The 14698-nt window shown below is 46.8% G+C and overlaps 1 protein-coding gene across 5 annotated transcripts in view; it reads right to left on the bottom strand.

Moving 5' to 3' along the window:
- The window catches only part of FAM114A1 (family with sequence similarity 114 member A1), a 95190-nt gene extending 90790 nt beyond the window's left edge, over positions 1-4400 (bottom strand). For 4 of the 5 annotated variants that reach the window (XR_007125305.1, XM_047719110.1, XM_047719112.1 and 1 more), the window contains exon 1: positions 4313-4400. The gene's annotated coding sequence lies outside the window, so the exon portion shown is untranslated. Of the gene's footprint in view, positions 1-2891; positions 3027-4312 lie in introns of all 5 variants that reach the window. The other variant, XM_047719111.1, reaches the window with a different exon arrangement.
- Positions 4401-14698: the final 10298 nt, after the last annotated feature.

Below are 14698 nucleotides of genomic sequence, written 5' to 3'. Positions count from 1 at the left end.
CTGTGCTAATTAGCACAAGGGAGATTAGAAACCATTTTTCACCAGTGAAATGGGAAATGCTTCAGATAGGTGGACTGGCAAGCAATCACCCACAGGTGGGACCTGCCCTTCTGTTCCCAGGGCACAAGATTATTCTGGGTTCAGCAGCTTAGCGCTCTTTGAGATAGACATTTTCTAGTTTATTGTGATTGCGATTGTGAGAGCACCCCCAAACCTGACTGGGTTAGCCGAGTCCTGCCTCTAGAGCAGTCCATGCCAGAGGTCCCAAAGGATGGAGACTTCATCAAGCTTCATCAAGCTTCTCAGAACAAGCTGAGGGTCCAGGTGACTTAGGTCTGTTCACCTCAGTTGTAGAAACAGCTGTAGAAAAATGGCTGAGCAAAACCTCTTTTCCCTGTGACCGCCCTGCCTTCAACCATCAACAGGAAGTCATCCCTTCAGAAATACCCCCAAAAGACGTTGAACCCATACTGTTAAAAATATTGACCGTCAACTTATACATTTCGAAGACTGTATTTTGACATCAGTTGGGATAATAAAAATGATCACCACACTGTTCACCCTATTTTAACTGCTAATTGTATGTATATTTAATCTCTGTTTACTTTGACCAGTTACAGGTCTCCGTTTTCTCTCTCTTTTTTTTTTTTTTTTTTTTTTTTTTTGACAGAGAGAGAGAGAGAGATCACAAGTAGGCAGAGAGGCAGGCAGAGAGAGGAGGAAGCAGGCTCACTGCTGAGCAGAGAGCCCGATGCGGGGCTCGATCCCAGGACCCTGAGATCATGACCTGAGCCGAAGGCAGAGGCTTAACCCACTGAGCCACCCAGGTGCCCCCGGTCTCCGTTTTCTCTAAACCAAAACCAAACCCCCAAATCTTCTTTGTTTGCTCTGGTCGACCTTCATCTCCTCTGCATGTTAGGACAGGAGAGATGTAATCCGTTTTGAAGACTGTGCCCTTGTATCCGAGGCCATTAGAAACTGTTGTATCCTAAAGACAGCTGTTCAGACACAGTGACCATCAGAGTGCACTCAGACTACAGTTGTGACACATGCTATTTCCTGGGACAGTCCCTATCTTAGCCTGGGTGCCCCAGAAGCGGTAAGACATAAATCTCTCCCGATTTAGGGTTTGGAACACTCATCACCGCAGCCTGTCTTGATGCTAGCGAAACTCAACCCACAGAAACAAGGAGGCTTCTTTGGGAAACTTCAAGGAGAGGAAGAGTAGCATACAAAGGAGCCTTTGTGGGCTGGGAATAAGTTAGTTTTTCATGAGTAAATTCATTCATCACCTAAAATGCTCCCAGAACTATGCGAGGTATTGGAGGAGGAACACCATGGGCTCCAAAAATAAGTTCAAAACGGAAGACATGGCTACTATCCTTCAGAAAATGAATAATCTGTTTTCACGTTATCCCTGGTCAATGAAGATCCAGGAAACTGTTTCAAACAAACATGCCACGGTTAAGAGAGGATACAAAACAGCACACCAAATAAGGGAAAGATGTGCTGGAATGAGACTGACCTCCTGCAAAGGAGAACCTTGAACCGGAATGAGACTGACCTTATGCAGAGGAGAACCTTGAACCGGAATGAGACTGACCTTATGCAGAGGAGAACCTTGAACCGGAATGAGACTGACCTTATGCAGAGGAGAACCTTGAACCGGAATGAGACTGACCTTATGCAGAGGAGAACCTTGAAAGTGGCTTTGCTAGGAATACTCAGGCACGGTGAGATAAGCTTATGTGCAAACGTCCTGCACCAGGAATGATGTCTAGATAACTGGGATGAATGTGTGGCCCCACCAGGAGGCAGTATGAAAGAATGCGGGGCAGGTGGCTTGGGGGGTCGGGGGTAGGAGAGTTCTCTGAGGAAGAGAGAGAATGCTCTGGTCCCACCATCTCTGTGTGGGTACACAACTTATTACTACTGTTGGGCTTCCTCCCTTCCTCCTTTGTGGAGTAAGAGCGGACAAAATGCTCTGGATACTGGGTTTCCAAACCCCAAAGACTGCAGGACTGGGACCAGTCCATGATGATAGAGAAAAATGAGGACAAGATCGCAAGTTTTTCATCAGTCTAAATTTATTAAAGGACTGCCTTCATCTTACAAGGTTAGCCTTTATACTTTTCTTGGTATTAAAATCTTTCACTTTATGAAATAGTAGTGCCGTGGAATGATTTCTTTTTAAATAGCCTCTTTTGGCAAAATAAGAATTTGGTAACACAGTACCCTAGGGAAAATCACTGTCCCCAATTTTAAAAAGGACTGGTCAGTGAGGACTAGGAACAAAAATTCTGGGTGATAGATTCCCCCCCTTATGAAGCCCCAGGCTGTTTCCTCCTGTGTATTTTTCTGAAATCCAGATGGGACCTATTTGCTCCCCTGCTTAAAAACCATTAGGTTTGGGGCGCCTGGGTGGCTCAGTCGGTTAAGTGTCTGCCTTCAGCTCAGGTCATGATCCCGGGGTCCTGGGATGGAGTCCTACATGAGGCTCCTCGCTCAGCAGGGAGCCTGCTTCTCCCTCTCCCTGCCCCTCCCCTTGCTTGTAAGCTCTCTCTCTCTCAAAAAATAGATAAAATCTTTAAGAAAAAAAAATTAGGTTTAAACACCTTTGCATGACATCTGTGGCCCCGATCTCTTTATCCACCTCCTCCAGCTCTTAGGACACCTTCCACTCTGGCCTCACCAGACTTTCCATTAGTGCTCACAGCTTGTAACCACTCCCTACCTCGCCTTTGCCTGTCTGGTTCCCCTGTCTGGGCTGCCCTTGCCTTCAGCCGCCTGTCAACCTTCTACTCGTCTCTCCATGTCTAGTGTTACTTTTTACTATAAAATTTTCCCTAAATTCCCCCACTCTTTTCCCAAGAACTAATTGCTTCCCGAACCTCCATGCTCTGTGTGACACTCTGCACGGACTTCTATGGCATTTGTAAGGCGGATCTGTCTGTCATTTCCTCCTCCTCCAGGACTGTGACCAACGAGCACTGAGCTTGGGTTCTGACCCTCAGATGTTTACAGAACTGAAATATATTGTTTGATATTGATTCAAGAGAGAGAATATTTGACATAAGCCAGACTTATAAATAAATGGCTTCTTGTATGGGCTGAATCCTTGGTATTCTAGAAGGCCCCCTCTCACCCTCAAACTCCTTCTGCACTGACTCCCTTGTGTTTCAAATACTACCCTGGAAGTTTCATTCCTTGCTTAAAGCTTACAATGTAAGGGCTTATCAGAGTCTTTCCTGAGCTCAGGCTCTGATGGAGGAAAGGAGGGAGCAGGGGATGAATATGGGTGAGGTTGGAAAGGGGCACTAGGAGGAAAGGAGGGCAGAAAGAGGCCTCTGAGGAGAGAGGCTGTCTCCTCGGTTACCTCGGGTTGGGGTTCAAGAGTCACTGATTTGAGAAGCCACCTGTTTGTACCCCTTAAGTTTAGGATGGGAACTGATGGGATGAGCAGGACACAGATATACAGCCCTAAGCCCAGACAGAGATAATGTCTTACTCCGGGAAAGAGCAGTGAAGTTCAGGCGCCTGGACGGAGATGGCTGGAAATAGTCACCAGATTCCAGCGTGGAAGAGGAGAGAGTGGGCGAGCGGGTGGGGCCTGGGGAGCCTGGGTTAGGCTCGGCGGGGGGCCGTGAAGCCAGGTGGTACCAGCTTAGGGTGTTGGCTGGGATGGAAATGCAAGCGCGGCTGCAGGAGAGAAGATGAAGTTGGGTGGGAGGTCAAGGCCAGAGCCGCTGGGTTTTCCAAGGCCAGAGCTCGGCTTTCCGAGGCCAAAGGCAAGCATACCCCACGATGGAAGCCTTTGCCTTATGGGGACCTGCTCCCGCTGTGACCCCCAGTGGCGGGAGCCCTGCAGCCTGCCTCTGACTCGGACCCGGGACCCTGGGGAAACGTTCTCAGCTTTGCTCGGTGTCGGGACCGGATAGTTGGGAGAGCAAGGGTCAGGCTCCGCGGAGGTTCACGCCGGCCGAGGGGGCAGACCCCGAGTGCGGGCGTGTGGGTGTGTGCATGAGCGTGGACCCAGAGCGACACACACTCACACACACACACTCACACGCCCGCACCCACGCAGGGCCCTCGGCCGCGCCGCCCGCGCCTCCCCGGACCTTCACCCCAAAGTCCGGTCCTCCCGGGTCCCGCGCCCGGTGCCAAGTCCCTGCCGATGGCTTCCCACTAACGCAGCGGGCACGATTCGGGGGCCAGGAAGAGCAGGGTCTCCCCACCACCCCGCTGCGGCGGTCCCCGCACTCCCCCGCCCGCCGGGGGAAGGGGATGCGGAGAGGGTGCCCGGGGCTCTTACCGCTCAGGCGGCCGAGTGCGCGCGGGAGCGCCCGCCGGGTCCCGCCCCGCCACGTCGGCAGGGCCGGCGGGGACGCGGCCGGAGGGCGGGCCGGGAGGGGGACACGGGGAGGCCGGCCGAGCTGCCCCGCCCCGCCGCCGGCCCAGGAGGAGCCCCGCCCCCTCGTGCGGCCCGCCCCGGAGCGCCAGCGCGACGGGCTCAGCCCCGCACCCCCTGGGGCCGGGCGGGGATCCTCCTGGGAAACTTGGCGTTTCCAGCTCTGTGCCCGCGGGGAGAGCCGGAGGGCGCTACCCCCACCTGGGGCGGGTCTCGGGGTTCCCCGCGACCGTTTCCTGCCTTTAAAGGTGCCGGGAAAACTCCGCAGGCAGTTTCTCAAGGAGGCGATCGCTCAAGTTCAGCAAGAGTTTATGATGCCTCGATTGTGCGTTAAACAGCTTTCCCTTACCCTGCCGGAGGGAGTGCAATCTGATTTAAAACCAACCAACTGGGGCGCCTGGGTGGCTCAGTGGGTTGGGGCCTCTGCCTTCGGCTCAGGTCACGATCCCAGCGTCCTGGAATCGAGCCCCGCTTCGGGCTATTTGCTCGGCAGGGAGCCTGCTTCCTCCTCTCTCTCTCTGCCTGCCTCTCTGCCTACTTGTAATCTCTGCCTGTCAAATAAATAAATAAAATCTTAAAAAAAAAAAAAAACCCAAACAACTAAACAAAACGCTTTCTAGAAGGCCAATTTGGAAATGGGGATCAAAATTGAAGAGCATTAGCTTTGGCCCAGGAATCCCACATTTTGCAAATGCGTCTTCAGAGTCAAATGTGCAAATATGTATGTGCGAGGATATTTATTGTTGTTTATGCCTGGAAAAACCTGAACATAATACTCTGTCCCACAATAAAAGATTGGTTAAGTAAATTATAGCAGCTTCAAACAGTCGCATATGCTGTGGCCATTAAAAATTCTTAACTATTGGGACGCCTGGGTGGCTCAGTTGGTTAAGCAGCTGCCTTCAGCTCAGGTCATGATCCCAGCGTCCTGGGATCGAGTCCCACATCCGGCTCCTTGCTTGGCGGGGAGCCTGCTTCTCCCTCTGCCTCTGCCTGCCATTCTGTCTGCCTGTGCTCGCTCGCTCTCCTCTCTCTCTGACAAATAAATAAAAAATCTTAAAAAAAAAATTCTTAACTATCCATTCGATTTGTTGACATGCAAAGAAGGCAGGCCATAGCCAAATTTTAAGTTGAGGCCGGGGAAGTTTACAAGAGTATGTATTGTGTAAATATTTTGTTATATATCTATATATGATCTATATCTATATATCTATATCTATATATATCATAAGTTAGGGAAAATACAATTTTAAAGACTGATTCTTTCCAAGTTCTCCAATTTTGAGTGTTAGCAAATTTTGTTCAAAAGGTATGACAGGTGTGTTTTGGCGTACCAGGGACACAAACACCGTGCAGGTGACTTCTGTGCCTGCCTACTGACTTCAAGTACCTTTGCCCCACCTGCCTTCCAGGCTAAGCTGAATGGTAAGAGCGCAATCACACATTTCCTCTTAAGGGCGGGTTTCCTTTTCTCCTTTGACCCTAAACCACACCTTTCCAATAAAAGACTATCAAGCAAGCAACTCTATCAAAGAGGGAAGTTCGTTGCTGGCTGCAAATTATGCCTTTTTAGGCAGCAGCTGCTGCTTCCAAGCCCACCAGGTTTTATTACAAAAACTTATTTTTTGCAACTAAAAATTGCTTATTTATTTTAAAAATTCCAGAGTCTTTAAAACACACACATATATATATAAAACAAGGGGCACCTGGGTGGCTCAGTGGGTTAAAGCCTCTGCCTTCAGCTCAGGTCATGATCCCAGGGTCCTGGGATCAAGCCCCGCATTGGGCTCTCTGCTCAGCAGGGGGCCTGCTTCCTCCTCTCTCTCTGCCTGCCTCTTTGTCCACTTGTGATCTCTCTCTGTCAAATAAATAAATAAGATCCTTAAAAAAAATAAAAAAAAAACAAAAACAAAACCACATATATCAGGGTTCTGGGATCGAGCCCCGCATCGGGCTCTCTGCTCAGCAGGGAGACTGCTTCCTCCGCTCTCTCTCTCTCTCTCTCTGCCTACTTGTGATCTCTGTCTGTCAAATAAATAAAATCTTAAAAAAAAAACACATATAAAAGCAGAGAATAATATGACAAATACTTATTTGTGTAAGAAAAAAAGTAGAGACTATTATGACAATAGGTAGATTGAACAACTTTTCTTTTTGTCATATTTATTTTAAAATCCTCTTTTAAAAGAAAAAAAATGTTAAAGATATGTTGGGAATCCTTTTCATTGCATTTTCCGCCTTCCATGAAGGTAACCACTGTCCCAAGGTTACTGTATATCCTGCTCACCCATATTTTTATACTTTACAGTGCATACCTTTATCCATATGATGTAGGAGAGATGTTAGGGTTCAAAGCCAATGGCCAAGAAAGAATTTTGGAGATGTCTTTGGTGCAAAAGGTGGTTTTATTAAAGCACAGGGACAGTTGGGCACCTGGGTAGCTCAGTGGGTTAAGCTTCTGTCTTCGGCTCAGGTCATGATCTCAGGGTCCTGGGATAAAGCCCTGCGTTGGGCTCTCTGCTCAGTGGGGAGCCTGCTTCCCCCTTTCTCTCTCTGCCTACTTGTGATCTCTCTCTGTGTGTGTCAAATAAATAAAGCCTTAAAAAAAAATAATAAAGCATGGGGACAGGACCCATGGGCAGAAAGGGCTGCACTGTGGTCACAAGGAGTGACCCATTTTATACTTTCAAGTTGGGAAGGGGTTCGGGATAGCGTAAGCCTTTAAGGAATTTTGGAAGCACAGTTTCCAGGACCTCGAGAGGGCTAGCTCTTGTTGAGAAAAGGTCATTTATTACCGTGTAATAAAGCCTGAGTCATGAGACCCTTCAGATGTATATCAGTGGGCCATGTGCTTGGGGGATGATTGCCAACCTGTATCTTGGGGGGTAGAGATAAAGGAGGTTTCCAAAAGGAATTTTTATATATTAAAGTAGACTTACAGGATCCTGGAGGGTCGGGCTAAAATTGCCATTTGCTCTTGGCAAAGTATTAACATCGAGGCCTCTGAGTCCCTAGAGCAATGCCACTCTGCCTGTTTCAAGGACTTGTCAACAGGCTGTAAACAGTAAGGAAATTTAGTAACTTCTCTTCTGCCTTTGTTTCCCACATCATGTAGATATTAAATGGAATTCTTTTTTCAGTGTTTTAAAATTATATAAATAACATCCTATACATTTGTTTACTCAACCTTATATTTTTGAGAATCACTTATGTTCATATATGTAGATCTAGTGCACTGATTTCCATGTCTCATAAGAGCCCACTGTATGAATATCCACAAATGTCTATCAGTTTTTTCTATTCCCCAATTGATGGACATGTGATGCATTTCAGGTTTCACTATTGCACAAAGTGCTGCAGTGGTCAGATCTTTGGATGCTTTCTGATGTCTCAGGCTAGAAATGGAATAGCCGGGTCACCTTTACTAGACATCTGAAGTTGTGTGTCCTCCTGTGTGCGTCAGCTGAGATGGGGAAGCTGGAGACTCCACTGAAATGGGCTTTCTGCTCCTTTTCCCACTTCTGTTCTTGCTGGGACCTGCACACCCACCATACACGTGCCTCATGGTACAAATAAGGCATGTTCTCCTGGTAAGGGACAAGGAGTTAATGATTTCTTCAGTCTTCAGCACCACAGATAACATCTAAGAAAGGACTGGGTGAAAATGACCAGGCAAATCGAATCCCAGACCACTGGCTCTAGTCATCTCAATGACAAGACTCCCTAGCTCTCCAAGGGATAAGTGACTTAGGGAGGACATCTAGACCTTGTCCTTTTTCCGACCAGTTCTTGGATGCCTGAGCGGACACATACACCAGACCACAATCCTCAGTAAAAACTCCAGACCCCGAACCAAAAAGAGACTCTCTTTCCTTGTCTGTTCTGAGGCTCCCAGATGCTCTATCCGTATCTGCACTCCTTCCCTATCCTTAATATACTCTGCTCTCACTCCCTCCTGGCTCTCATTTGATTTCGTCCTTGCACATAGCCCAGGACCCTCTTGACTGGCCTTGTGGGACCCCCCCTCCCCGGGTCCCTGGCCCCAGCCTGCCTCTATCACAACCATTTATTAAATACAAAAATTTTTTTAAAGATTTTATTTATTTCCTTGTATAAGTAATCTCTATACCCAACGTGGGCCCCATGCTCATGATGCTGAGATCAAGAGTCAGCTGCTCTTCCGACAGAGCCAGTGAGGCCCCCCAATTAAACAAAACTTTTGTGAGTATTCTATGTACCTAGATCTGCTTTAGGGGCTGGGAATACATTAAGGAGGAAAGCCAAGTCCCGCTCTCAAGGAACTTCCATTTGGTTGAAAGGGAAAGACCCTCACTAGATAACATATCAGGGGTGGCATAAAGCAGGATAGAGCGTCCATAGGTCTACAGAATGATGGGTGGGAGCAACAGTGGTCTGGGAAGGCCATGGCAATGAAGCGGTATTTCAGTATAGACTTCAAAGAAGTAAGGGAGTGAACAAAGGTGATATGAGGGAACCATTTCAGGTGGAGAGGACAGAAAGAGCAGTGCAGGAACAACCTGGTGCACTCACAGAATGGGAAAGTGGCCATTGTGGCTGGAGCAGAGGGAGGGTGGGCCAGACTAGAAGGAATGCGGCCACAGAGGTAGTGGAGTCTAAGGGGGGAGGCAGACTAGGCAGTGCCTTGCAAACCACAGTTGGGATCTTGGCCTATGCTTTGAATGAGAATCCTTATAGATTTTGAGTAGGAGTGTGCCATGATTCTAGTATCTGATTCTTACTGGGCTAGGAGAGGATGAAGGTGGGTGGGTGGAAGGAAGGGCAGAGGTCGACACCAGTTAGGAGACCATTGTGGTTATCCATGGGATAGATGACTATGGGTTTGGCCACCATGGGAGTGGTGGAGAGCATCAGAGTCGGTTTGCTCATAGAGAGATATTTCAAAGAAACAACCAATAACATTTGCTCAAGGATTGGATGTGGAGTTTGAGGAAAAGAAAGAAGTCATACATTAGTCCAAGGATTTTGAGCCAGAATGATTGCAAGAATAGAAGCATCACAGGCACCTGGGTGCACAGTCAGTCAAGTGTCCAACTCTTGGTTTAGGCTCAGGTTGTGATCTCAGGGTCATGGGACCAAGCTCCACTTTGGGTTCCACGCTGATCGTGGAATCTGCTTGAAATTCTCCTTCTTCCTCTGCCCCTCCCACTTGTGCTCTCTCTTTCTGTCTCTCTCTCTAAAAATAAATAAATAAATCTTTTAAAGAAAAAGAATAGAAGTGGGGCACCTGGGTGGCTCCGTGGGTTAAAGCCTCTGCCTTTGGCTCAGGTCATGATCCCAGGGTCCTGGGATGGAGCCCTGCATCGGGCTCTCTGCTCAGCAGGGAGCCTGCTTCCTCCTCTCTCTCTATCTCTGCCTGCTTCTCTGCCTACTTGTGAACTCTCTCTCTGTCAAATAAATAAATAAAATCTTAAAAAAAAAGAAAAAGAATAGAAGTATCACTTATTGAGATCAGGAAGGATGCAAAAGGCACAGGTTTGGGGTTTGAGGTAGTGAGGACTCAAGCATTTGATTTTCAGCAAGAAAAGTTCAGCAAATGTTTAGCAGGTGGTTGGATTTAAGAATCTGGATTTCAGGGGAGAAGTCTGGGCTGGTGATAGTAACTGGGGAATTATCAGCAAATCGATAGTTTTGAAGACATGAAAAAGCATGAGAATGCTTGGAGTTGCAGAAGAGAGAATGGTCAAGACTGAGCCTTGGTTGTGCCAAGTCAGAGAGATAAGGAGGACGCACAAGGAGACTGGGAAGGAATGTAGTGATTTAGCATGAGGTTAGGAGGGAGGTACACAGGAGTGAGAGTGGAAGAAGTGAGTATGGTGTCCCAGAAGCCAAGTAAGAAAACTTTTCAAGATTTTTTAACTGTGTTAAATACTGCGGAGGGTGCTGATGAGCACTGAGAATTGACCCTTGGATTTGGCAATGTGGAGGTCATGGGCAACCTTAAGAATGATTTCTCGGGGTGCCTGGGTGGCTCAGTGGGTTAAAGCCTCTGCCTTCAGCTCGGGTCATGATCTCAGGGTCCTGGGATCAAGCCCCACATCGGGCTCTCTGCTCAGTAGGGAGCCTGCTTCCTCCTCTCTCTCTGCCTGCCTCTCTGCCTGCTTGTGATCTCTGTCTGTCAAATAAATAAATAAAATCTTAAAAAAAAAAAAAGATTTCTCTGGGGGCACCTGGGTGGCTCAGTGGGTTAAGCCTCTGCCTTCGGCTCAGGTCATGATCTCAGGGTCCTGGGATCGAGCCCCGCATCGGGCTCTTTGCTCGGCAGGGAGCTTGCTTCCCCCTCTCTCTCTACCTACTTGTGATCGCTCTCTCTCTGTCAAATAAATAAATAAAATCTTTCAAAAAAAAAAAAAGAATGATTTCTCTGGAGTGGTGGAGAAAGAAACCTGACTGGAGTGGGTTTGAGAGAATGGATGGAGATTATTTAGAGACAGTAAGTAGTGTGACTTTTTCAAGGAGGTCTGGTGTAAAGAGGAGCAAAGATGAAGAGATTGGGAGTTCTTGTAGCATTATATGCTAATTAGAACCAAACATTAGTGCAAACAATGATGATATAGTAGAGGAAAGATCGATCATTGCTGGAGTGAGTGATTTTCTTGAGTAGACAAGCAGGAATGGAATTCAGTGCTCAATGGGGAGGAGCTGGCTCTTGGCAGAGTTCATTCAGGAGAGCAGAGGGAAGTGCAGGCAGACAGGGGCAAGTAGGCTTGTAGAGTTTTGAGGGGCGGGTGGGGAAATGCTCTTCTGGTTCCATTTAGTTTCTGCATGAAAAATGAAGCATTATCAGCTGAGAGGCAGGAAGGAGAGACGTGTTGGAAGTGTGAGAGGGAAGGAGGTATAAGAGAGCAAATAGACTAGGGAAGGGGAGTAGAAAGGGTGGTAGGATTGCTGTGCCCTCTGGAGGTTGGGACTCAGTCATGAGTTTCAAGTAAAACAAGTCAGCCTGGATGTGTGTTTTCTCCAGTTGCAACCAGCGGTGCAGGCTCGATATAACCAGTCCAGGGATGAGTTGGACTTAACCTGGGTCTAGAGGAGACAGGATGAAGGGATTTGAGGGTGAATGCAGAGGGATGATTAAAAGGATGGATCATGACCTTTCAGTCCAGCGCAGTGGGGATGAGAAATCGTTGGCAGCAGAGGGAAAGAGTTGGAGGTGGTAGCTGGAGAGTGGGATGCTGGTGATTGAGATTATAGAGAGGGTAGAGCCATTGGTAATGATATCTGGGGTATCATGAAGGAATGCATGGCTGAGGTAGGTTGCAGAATAAGATCTGTTAGAGGTGAGAATATGCAGGAACTAAGAAGCTGGGGAATGAAAGAATCTCTACGTAGCTAGTGAAATCTCTAGAATTATGGCGGGGTGGTGTTGCACTGGGGCGATGAGCGGTGCTGAAATGCTCAGTGAACGAGGGAGTGATGAGCCTCTGAGGATGGCTGCACCCAGGAAGGGTAGGTTTCAAGGGCTGGGGGGAGGAACAGTGATCTGGAAGGAGCAGTGAGGGTCAGGACGCCTACATCTCCTCCAGGCCTTGAGGTGTGAGGGGTGCAGTTGAGAACAATTTGGACCACTAGAGGGCGATGCGTTCAGAATGGTGTCTAGATCTCAGAGTGCCCTGGTCCTTTGGATCTAGACTACTTGAAGAGCTTTTATTAAAATTAAATTAAATTAAATTAAATTAAATTAAATTAAATTCAGAGCTTTTAAAATAATACGGATATCTGGTACCATCCCAGACCATTTAAATCAGAATCTCTGAACATGTGTGAGAATTCCTGTTTCCTCCCATTCTGACCAACATTTGGTATTATAAGCTGTTTTCATTTTTGTCCATCCCAGGTGTGTACGATGGTGTCTCCTGGTTGTCTTAATTTGTATTTTCTCATATTCTAGTGAGGATGCATTCCTTATACGTTTGATCTATTTACTTCCCTGTTGTCTGTCTGTTTATATCCTCCACACATTCCCCCTCCCCACCCCCACTGGGTTTGTTAGTCATTTTCCTACTGGCTTGTAAGAACTCGTTATATGTTTTAGATTTTAATCCTTTAGTGGTTATATGTGTTGCAAATATCTTTGCCCTGAATATGGTTTGTCTTTTTTTTTTTAATTCAACAGATTTGGATTTTGATAGCAATATTTAAGTTACCAATTTTATTTCTAGTGGTTTGTATATTTTACGATATAATTTTCATATAGCTTGTTTTGAATCTGTTGGTAGACACAAGTATTTATTGATTGATTTTTCAGGGAAAGAGAAAGGCAGTTTTTTGAAAAGTAAAAATCATCAAAATAATGTTTTGTGGGGCACCTGGGTGGCTGAGTGGGTTAAAGCCTCTGCCTTGGGCTCAGGTCATGGTCTCGGGGTCCTGGGATCGAGCTCCGCATTGGGCTCTCTGCTTGGCGGGGAGTCTGCTTCCTCCTCTCTCTCTGCCTGCCTCTCTGTCTACTTGTGATCTCTACCTGTCAAATAAATAAATAAAAATCTTCAAAAATAAAAAAATTTTAAAAAAATGTTTTGCTCTGTATGTATTGGGACAGTATATTTGTCACTCTTAGACTGTTATTTTACCTGTCTCAACACGACACTGTTTTTTTTTTTAAGAGATTTTATTATTAAAAAAAAAGAAAAAAAAAAGAGATTTTATTATTTATTTATTTGAGAGATTGACAGCAGGGGGAGAAGCAGAGGGAGAGGGACAAGCAGGCTCTGTGCTGAACATAGACCCCGACTCAGGGTTTGATCCCACTACTCTGAGGTCATGACTGGAGCCGAAATCAAGAGTCAGACCCTTAACTGACTGAGCCACCCAGGTGCCTTGCCACTGTTTTATTTTTTAAAATAAAGCTAATGCATGTACCTAGTAAAAAAATTCAAGAAAGGACAAAAGAGCACAAGATGGTGAATAAAAATCTTTCTCCTTTGCCGCGTCTGCTCAAAGGTAACAGTTTCTTCAGATTTTTATGCATATACCAGAAAAAATTTTTTTTTGTGCATATACCAGCATATGTATGTAGAGCCCGGTAACAGTTTCCTGTGGCCGTCATAACAAATCCCCACAAACTGCGTGCCTTAGAACAACAGAGAGGTTCACTCTGTCCCCGTTCTGCAGACCGGAAGTCCAAAATCAAGGTGATGCAATGCTGTTGACTTCCGACGGTCCTAGGCATTCCTTGGCTTGTGGCTGCAAAGCTCCAGCCTCAGACCATCTGCTCGTCTTTCTCTCTGTCTCTCCTTTGTGTGTCGTCTAAGGACACGTGGTATCTTCCGAGGCACCGGTGTGATGCAGAAGCACAGTCGCTGGGGCGGGATTTCACCTGGGTTCAGACCCCCGCTTTGGTGTGCACAACCTGGGACAGTCACCCTATAGAGTCTCCCCCAGTGTAAGTGGGGATAGAGATAGGATTTATTTCCCAGCACCTTTATGAGGGTAAAGGGAGTTAATATTTGTAAAGCACTCAGAACAGTGCCTGGCCAGAAGATAACCTAAGTAAACATCCGACAGACCAGATTTAATGTAAACGATATCACATTCTCCGTACTCTTCCACTCTTGCTTTTCTACACTTAGTAGTACGTCCTGAAGTCTTTCCATTTCAACATGTACAAATGTACGGCTTTTATAGAATTCCAAACCTCCTTACTAAAATAATTTCTGTGTCAAGCACAATTCCAGCCATTTTATATTCATTATCTCCCCTCTCCCCCCTAAAATCCCAAATATTCCCATTTGGGATAAATGAATGGAGACTCTGTGAAGTTAAGCGAGTTGCCCAACACATCCTTGGTTTTGTGAGTTCAGCCCAGTCTGTTTCACTGCGACCCTGTGTACTGTACAAGCTGACTTCTGTGCGTTTATCATCTCCTTAAGGACATTTCTCTGAATTCTAACAGCCTCAACAGGAATAGTCTCCTTGTTCCCAAAAACCGGCATCGTGAATTGTCCTTACAAGCGTTTGTTAAATCATGGAGCGATGTGAGGAGATCTACAGTGATGGGTTTACGTGTGTGCACATGTGTCGTGTATGTAAACATGGGTGTGTGTTTTCTTAAAGACTTCAGTCCAGTGTTGTTTGAAATTTCCTTAAACCCCCAGCTGGCTCCTCTCTCCTCTCCTGTTTCACGAAGCTAGTTTCCCAGTGCCCCAGATATCTTGTGGCTGCCTAATTCTTTCTTTTGGGGACCCATCAGAGACCCAGCCTCTCTTTGCGGTTTCTCCCCAGGCCTGAGAAGACTTCCCATTACGGTTGATG

This window comes from Lutra lutra, chromosome 2 (assembly GCF_902655055.1).
Source record: "Lutra lutra chromosome 2, mLutLut1.2, whole genome shotgun sequence".
NCBI classification, from domain to species: Eukaryota; Metazoa; Chordata; class Mammalia; order Carnivora; family Mustelidae; genus Lutra; species Lutra lutra.
The sequence above is the reverse complement of the archived record's forward strand: the minus strand, read 5'-3'. Positions and strand labels throughout refer to the sequence as shown.